Here is a 6,321-nt window from a genome sequence, read left to right as displayed (position 1 = left end):
ACAAAACCTTACCGATCCCTTTATTCCTATCCCATGGAAGTCTAAGCTCTTCCTCATCCTCTCCCATCGAGGACAGGCTGTGATTCCTCAGGAAATGGTGTAGAAGGCCTTAGGTAGGTACCAGACATAATTTCTCATCTCTCTCTGGGCCCCCTTTCTTAGATGCAAAAATCTGAAAGGCAAGGAGTCAAATGAAGAAGGAGTGAATTAAGATGCTGAAATAGTGCCCCATTGGCTAGGATGGGATTGCTGTTGTTCAGCTGGTAAGTCTTGTTTGACTCTTCGGCGACTCCATGGACTGTAGCCCTCAGGCTCCTCCGCCCATGGGATTTCCCAGGCAAGAACACTGGAGTGGGCTGCCGTTCCCTCCTCCAGGGGAGCGTCCCCACCCGAGGACTGAACCTGCATCTCCTGTGTTGTAGGCAGGCTCTCTACCACTGAGCCACCAGGGAAACCAAACTCCTGAAGGGAGGCTCATTTTTAAAGCGAGATCATTTATTGATTGTTTTTAATCTATTTCCCTTCTAGTCTCCTCTATAATGAGAAAGCCTTTATTTGGTCTTGCTTAGACGTTTCACTTCCAATGAAGAATCATACAGGATTAATTTACCGATTTGTTGATTTCCTCAATTATCCACTCACCGATCCATCACACCTGTATTGAACACTGTGTTCAACAGGCAGGGAGATGAGACAGGACAAGACACAGACCTGCCCCCCAGGTGCCCATTCTGCAAACTGGGCAGGAGCTCCCTCCTTGATGCTCTTCGAACGGTAAGGTCAACATCGGGACACTGGTGATGTCATCTCTATTAGAGAATTCTCTTCCCAAAGGCCAGTCTTGAAGAAGTGGGTTTGTATTGAGATGGCAGCTCTCTGAGAAACTCCTGTTCACCCTTTGAAAGTTACAGATGACACTTAGCGTACCGCCTGGCTTCTTATCTGGTAAATGTTGCCTGGCTTGTCCTGGTGTTGTAGGATAATGAGTAATTCCCCAGACGACTTGGGCACTTCGCTGTTTACCTTTCTGTCTCCCTCTCCCAGAGAGTTAACTCCTCCGGGAAGGACTGAGTTTTACCGCTGCTGCACCCCAGCGCCTGGCAGTGAGTCGGGCACACAACTGGCACGTGTTGGCACCCCGTCTCTGGAAGGGGAGTCAGGGCCACCTCTCTGTTCGGATCTCTCTGCAAACTGTCAGGATGCCAAGGTGCTGGACTGGCTGAGCAGCAAGGGGAGGGGGCCTTGGAGAACTCCTTTTTACTTAAGGGACAGTTCTTTCCGTTCTCTTAAGTCTCAGCGTTGTCCGTCTTCCATGTGAAGCTTCCAAATGGGTTTTCCCCTTGATGGGAACTGCTGACCAGGAATCAGTCATTTCTGCACGTCTGTGCTTTATCCAGAGCAGTGAAGGGTAGTCCTCGTGCTCAGGGGTCCTGCCCTCTGCCCCTCATGCGCTGGTCTGAGCCAGAGGAAGGAGTCATTATCATTAGGTCTGTCACCCTGGATACCCTATACCCGTGGTGATCAGATTTTATAAACAAAAATCAGAGCTTATGTTCAGTTGTGGAGGGAGAGACTCACGGGATAAGGCAGAAATCGGGGCGTCGTGGACATGATGTCCACGGTGGGGTCACTGGGCCCTCCCCGAGTCCAGTTCTCAGAGTGTCTCGTGTGTGCTCTCCTCTTTTAAAGGTACCACAGCGGTTAGCAGGGTTAATAGAGCACCGAGCCGGCCTTGCCTCTTATTCCGTGAGAAGGGCCGAGCACTTGGACTTGGGCTAGAATTCCGGGCTCTGTTACCTACTGACCTATGACGCTGGGCGAGTGGGTGGACATCTCTGCGCCTCTCCGCTTTCCTGTTACAGGGTGAGCTGGAGAGCAAGGGTGCTGAAGCACATCGCCTGTCTAGTAGACACCACGGGCACTGCGTACACGCTACGGCCGCTTCTGTTTCCTCAGCTCCTGGGGACAGGCTGAAATGATCACTTTATAGAACCAAATCAGATGAAACCAAAACAAGATTTTAAAAAAATGTTAAAATAGGAAAAGACAACAGCTTTAAAATTCTGGCTTCCAAATTCCTGAATGTTTCACTCCAGGGGCTGTGGTCATGTTCAGAACAGCCTGGGTCACACTTGGACTTGGGTCCCCTCGCCCCACTGTGGGCGCCAGGGCTGGACGCTGTGTGCTCCTTGGGGTCAACAGAGGCCAACTTCCCTCTATGTAAGGCCCCACTCCGCCGAGGGCAACGTTCATTCTACTTTGGTCATGGATGCTGATGAGCGCTGTCCAGAGTCCGATTCACAGTCTTGTCAAAATCACATTCTGCATTTCTTCAAACAGATACTGAAATGTATGGTTTATCATTTTGGGTAGAAACTCACGTTCTCTGAAGATCTGCTTATGTGATGTTTCTCAGCAAGTAACATTGTGAAAGTTGGTGGTTGTCTAATAAAGGTTCCTGGTTTCAAAATCAGTTTATTTCCTTGTTTCCTTATAAGTGTGTTTAAGTTCATTCTTGATGGTTTTTCCCTAAATTTTTCCAAGCTATTAAAAAGAGGCTGACTAATGCATTTGTACAACGTACACAACACTCTGAAAGGAAAACAATTTAACTGAAATTGAACCACAATGCAACTGTGTTTGAGATATGTTATTATGTGAAAAAAGCAGAAAGTACAGAAATAGCCCTCCTTCCCTTTTAAACATAATATATGTACAGGTTTAGTTTTGATAAAAAGACTAGAAAGGTACATACCTAACTAACAGCAGTGGCTGTCCCTAGGTGGCAAAAGTACAAATGAATTAAGGTTTTTTTTTCTAATTTCTGATTTGTGGGTCACTTGACAGATAGTCTAAAATAAGCATGTATCCCTTGTTTAACAAGGGTGGAAAAAAAAGTCACTTTAAAAAATATATTTAAAATATGTTCTAATATAAATATTTTATATTAATAATATAATAAATATATTTTATCATATCAGATATAATGTAGAATATAATATTTAAAATATTTTTTAAAATCTGACTTCTAAAATAATAAGCTGGATGGACAATGATATTAAGGTTACTTATACACAAAGAGCTCTAACAAATCAATAAGCCCTCAAGTGCCTCAAAGGAAATAATTATAAAGGGCCTGAAGAGAAATTTCACAAGAGAAGAAATTTCAGTGTCCGACACAGGTAGGAAAAAACTAGACCTCATTCTTAACCAAAGAAACAGAAATTAAAGACTGCAAACCTCATCGAATTTTCATTAACTGTTTGACGCTGGAGCAGAGCGGTGAGTCAGTAACAAGAGCCCCCATCTACTGAGTGTTTGCTGACAGGCAGGCACTGAACTGAGCCCAAAAGCTTAGGTAACCTGTTCGTGACGACTCTGAAGCCAAACCTGATTCTGTGAACTAGAAACTCCGTGGGTCAGTGGGGCAGGGAATAGGAACCACAAGGCTCCTGAAGAATACTGACAATCTGCTTTCCAGGAGTCTGCCTCAAAACAAACCCTCTCGCCAACTCGTCAGATCCTGCCTTCTAGGAATCTACCCCTCACAGTCAGATAATTATTTTCATTACCTGAAAATAATCAGAATGCCAACAAAAATAAACACAAAAGTGTGCTAAAGTAAAACGTGTAACTTAGAGAAATAGTGAAGTAAATGATATTATATCCTATTTTGCTGTCCTAAATGTAGCTATTTTGAGGAATTTTTAGCGACCTAGCAAAAAGCTCATAATTTAACACTAAACCAGTAAAACACTCTAGCCAGATCACCATTTGGAGAAGCCCACATTTGATAAGCCCTCATCCCCAGGTACAGAGCTTCCAGCCAACTTTTATTGTGTCCCACTCTTAAATATATGTAAGAGAAAACTAAAAAAAAAAAGACACCCCCAAATTGTAAAATTAACATCACTGGTATCTATGAAATGTGAATAAGATACTGTTAAAGGACAAGAGAAATTCAGGGAAGAGAATAAGAGTTTTTGAAAATTAAAATAGTATGGCATGACAAATTAAAAACTCAATATGAGGTCAGAGACTTCCCTAGTGGGCCAGTGGCTACGACTCCGAGCTCCCAATGCAGGGTCCTGGGTTCAGTCTCTGGTTAGGGAACTAGACCCCGCATGTCACGTGCTGCAGCCAAGACCCAGAGCAGCCAAATAAGTGAATATTTAACCAAACAAACAAACTCAGTAAGAGGTAAGAAGATAAAGTTGGGGAAACATCCCAGAAAGCAGAATTGTGCTTCGTCCCTCAGTCGTGTCCGACTCTCTATGATCCCATGGACTGTTGCCCGCCAGGCTTTTCTGTCCAGGGGGATTCTCCAGGCAAGAACACTGGAGTGGATTGCCATGCCCTCCTCCAGGGGATCTTCCCGACCCAGGGATTGAACCCAGGTCTTCCACATTGAAGGTGGATTACTGATCATTTGCGACTCTGGGGGAAGGGGTAGAAAGCAGAATAAATAGATAAAAGATGGAATGTGAGAAGAAACAAGGAAATTAATGATTCTATCCAGGAAATCCAACATTTAAATAATAGAGTGTTCAAAGGTGGGAGGTGGGACATCAGGGGAAAGAGAGGAAATGATCAAAGAAACAATTTGAGAAAGATTCCCAGACATAAAAGGTAAGAGTTTTCAGGCTGAAAGGACCTCCAAGTGCCAGCTCAGTGGGTGAGACGCCACAACACCAAGAACACCATCAACGCTTGCAGCTCAGCTGTATTTGCCGTTGTTTGGTCACTCAGCTGTGTTTGCCTCTGTGCGACCCGATGGACTGTGGCCTGCCCGGCCCCTCTGCTCATGGGAGTCTCCAGGCAGAAACACTGGAGTGGGTTGCCACGCCCTCCTCCAGGGGAGCTTCCCGACCCAGGAGTCGAACTGACATCTCCTGTGCTGGCAGGTGGACTCTTTACCACTGAGCCACCTGGGAAGCTCATATCTGAAGAATAAGCAGATCGGCAGAGTCGGGGGGCTTGTCCGCCCCCCACCCCGGGGGCCCCACCCACCTCTGGGACTGCTTGTCCCATCTCGAAGAGCGTCAGGACCACCTCTTCCGTGTAGGTCTGCGCCAGCACGTGAAGCACCTTCCGGATGGTCTCCTGGGCCGCGGCGTCGGTGGCGCTGTGCATGTGGTGGTAAACGTGCTTGATCTCAGGCACCTGTGGGGCTGGGGATGGGGAGTGCCTGCTTCCTGGGTGCTCGACACCGGCTCGGCAGGAGCCTCTCACCCAGGCATGGTCAACCATACCTCAATAAAACTAAGTGAATCAAATAAAGTTTAGAATAATAAATAAATACAAGAACCTGTGCAAACACTGGGACTAGCGAAGAACAAGCTTCCAGACAGAACAACGCAGTCTTCACAGAAAGGATGAAGAGGAACAGTGACGTCCAGCTCTGAAAAGCAGCCCTAGAAGCTGGAGGATAATGGCTAGAGGCCTTCCGACTTCTGAGGGAAAATCATTTCCAAGCTAGAATTCAGTGCCATCCACCAAGCACGAGGGAAAGCCCAGAGGCATTTTCAGATGTGTGTGGCCACAGCTTCGTCTCCGGTTCACCCTTTCTCAGGAAGCTACTGAAGGACACACTCCACCACAAAGAAGGGGTAAGCGCACAGAAAGGAGAGTCAGGGTCACTGAGTTGAGCGGGGCTGTGGGGAGCCAGGTCCACATTTTCCACTGTGGAATGTCCACAGATGGAATGCAAACCGAGAACTAGGAACTAGTCAGATAAGCATATCATTTAGACATGGTAAGTATGAGCACAGTCAGCTAAAAGAGTAGCAGTTCGTCGCCGCTGCAGAATGGGAAACTGCAGGCAGAGGTCCATGTTTTTTATTACAGGTCTTGGGCAACCGTTTGACTCTGTAACCTCTGTATAACTTCTAAAAGAATAACAATTCAGCTTAAAAATTCACATAGATAATATCATTACTGGCTGAAGGAAATCGTGCAAACACGGTTTGAATATCTTGCTTTCTGACGGTGTCACTTCATGCAGAAACGGCACTGAGACGCTAGGAAGAGTTGACAGCTCCCATCCCACGACCGTCAGGTGTCCCGGACGCCTCTGACAAGTGCTGGGCGGCGGTCAATGGATCCTTGAAACCCTGTCAAGTACCTGAAGGGCCGGCACTCGGTGGTGTGGTGGAAGGGCTGCCAAGAGGCTCAGAAGCCTAAAAGCCCAGGCGGATCTTTCTCCCACCACAACAAGCAGCTCTGCGTCCTCTTGCAGCTGTGTGTGCATGCTTGCACACGGCTGGGGGAAGCGGGGTACGTGTGCGGCTTGCTCCTGAGTATTTCCAAGCTCACTGGAAG

Source organism: Budorcas taxicolor, chromosome 16 (genome assembly GCF_023091745.1).
Source record: "Budorcas taxicolor isolate Tak-1 chromosome 16, Takin1.1, whole genome shotgun sequence".
NCBI lineage: Eukaryota > Metazoa > Chordata > Mammalia > Artiodactyla > Bovidae > Budorcas > Budorcas taxicolor.
This window is presented reverse-complemented; position numbering follows the sequence as displayed.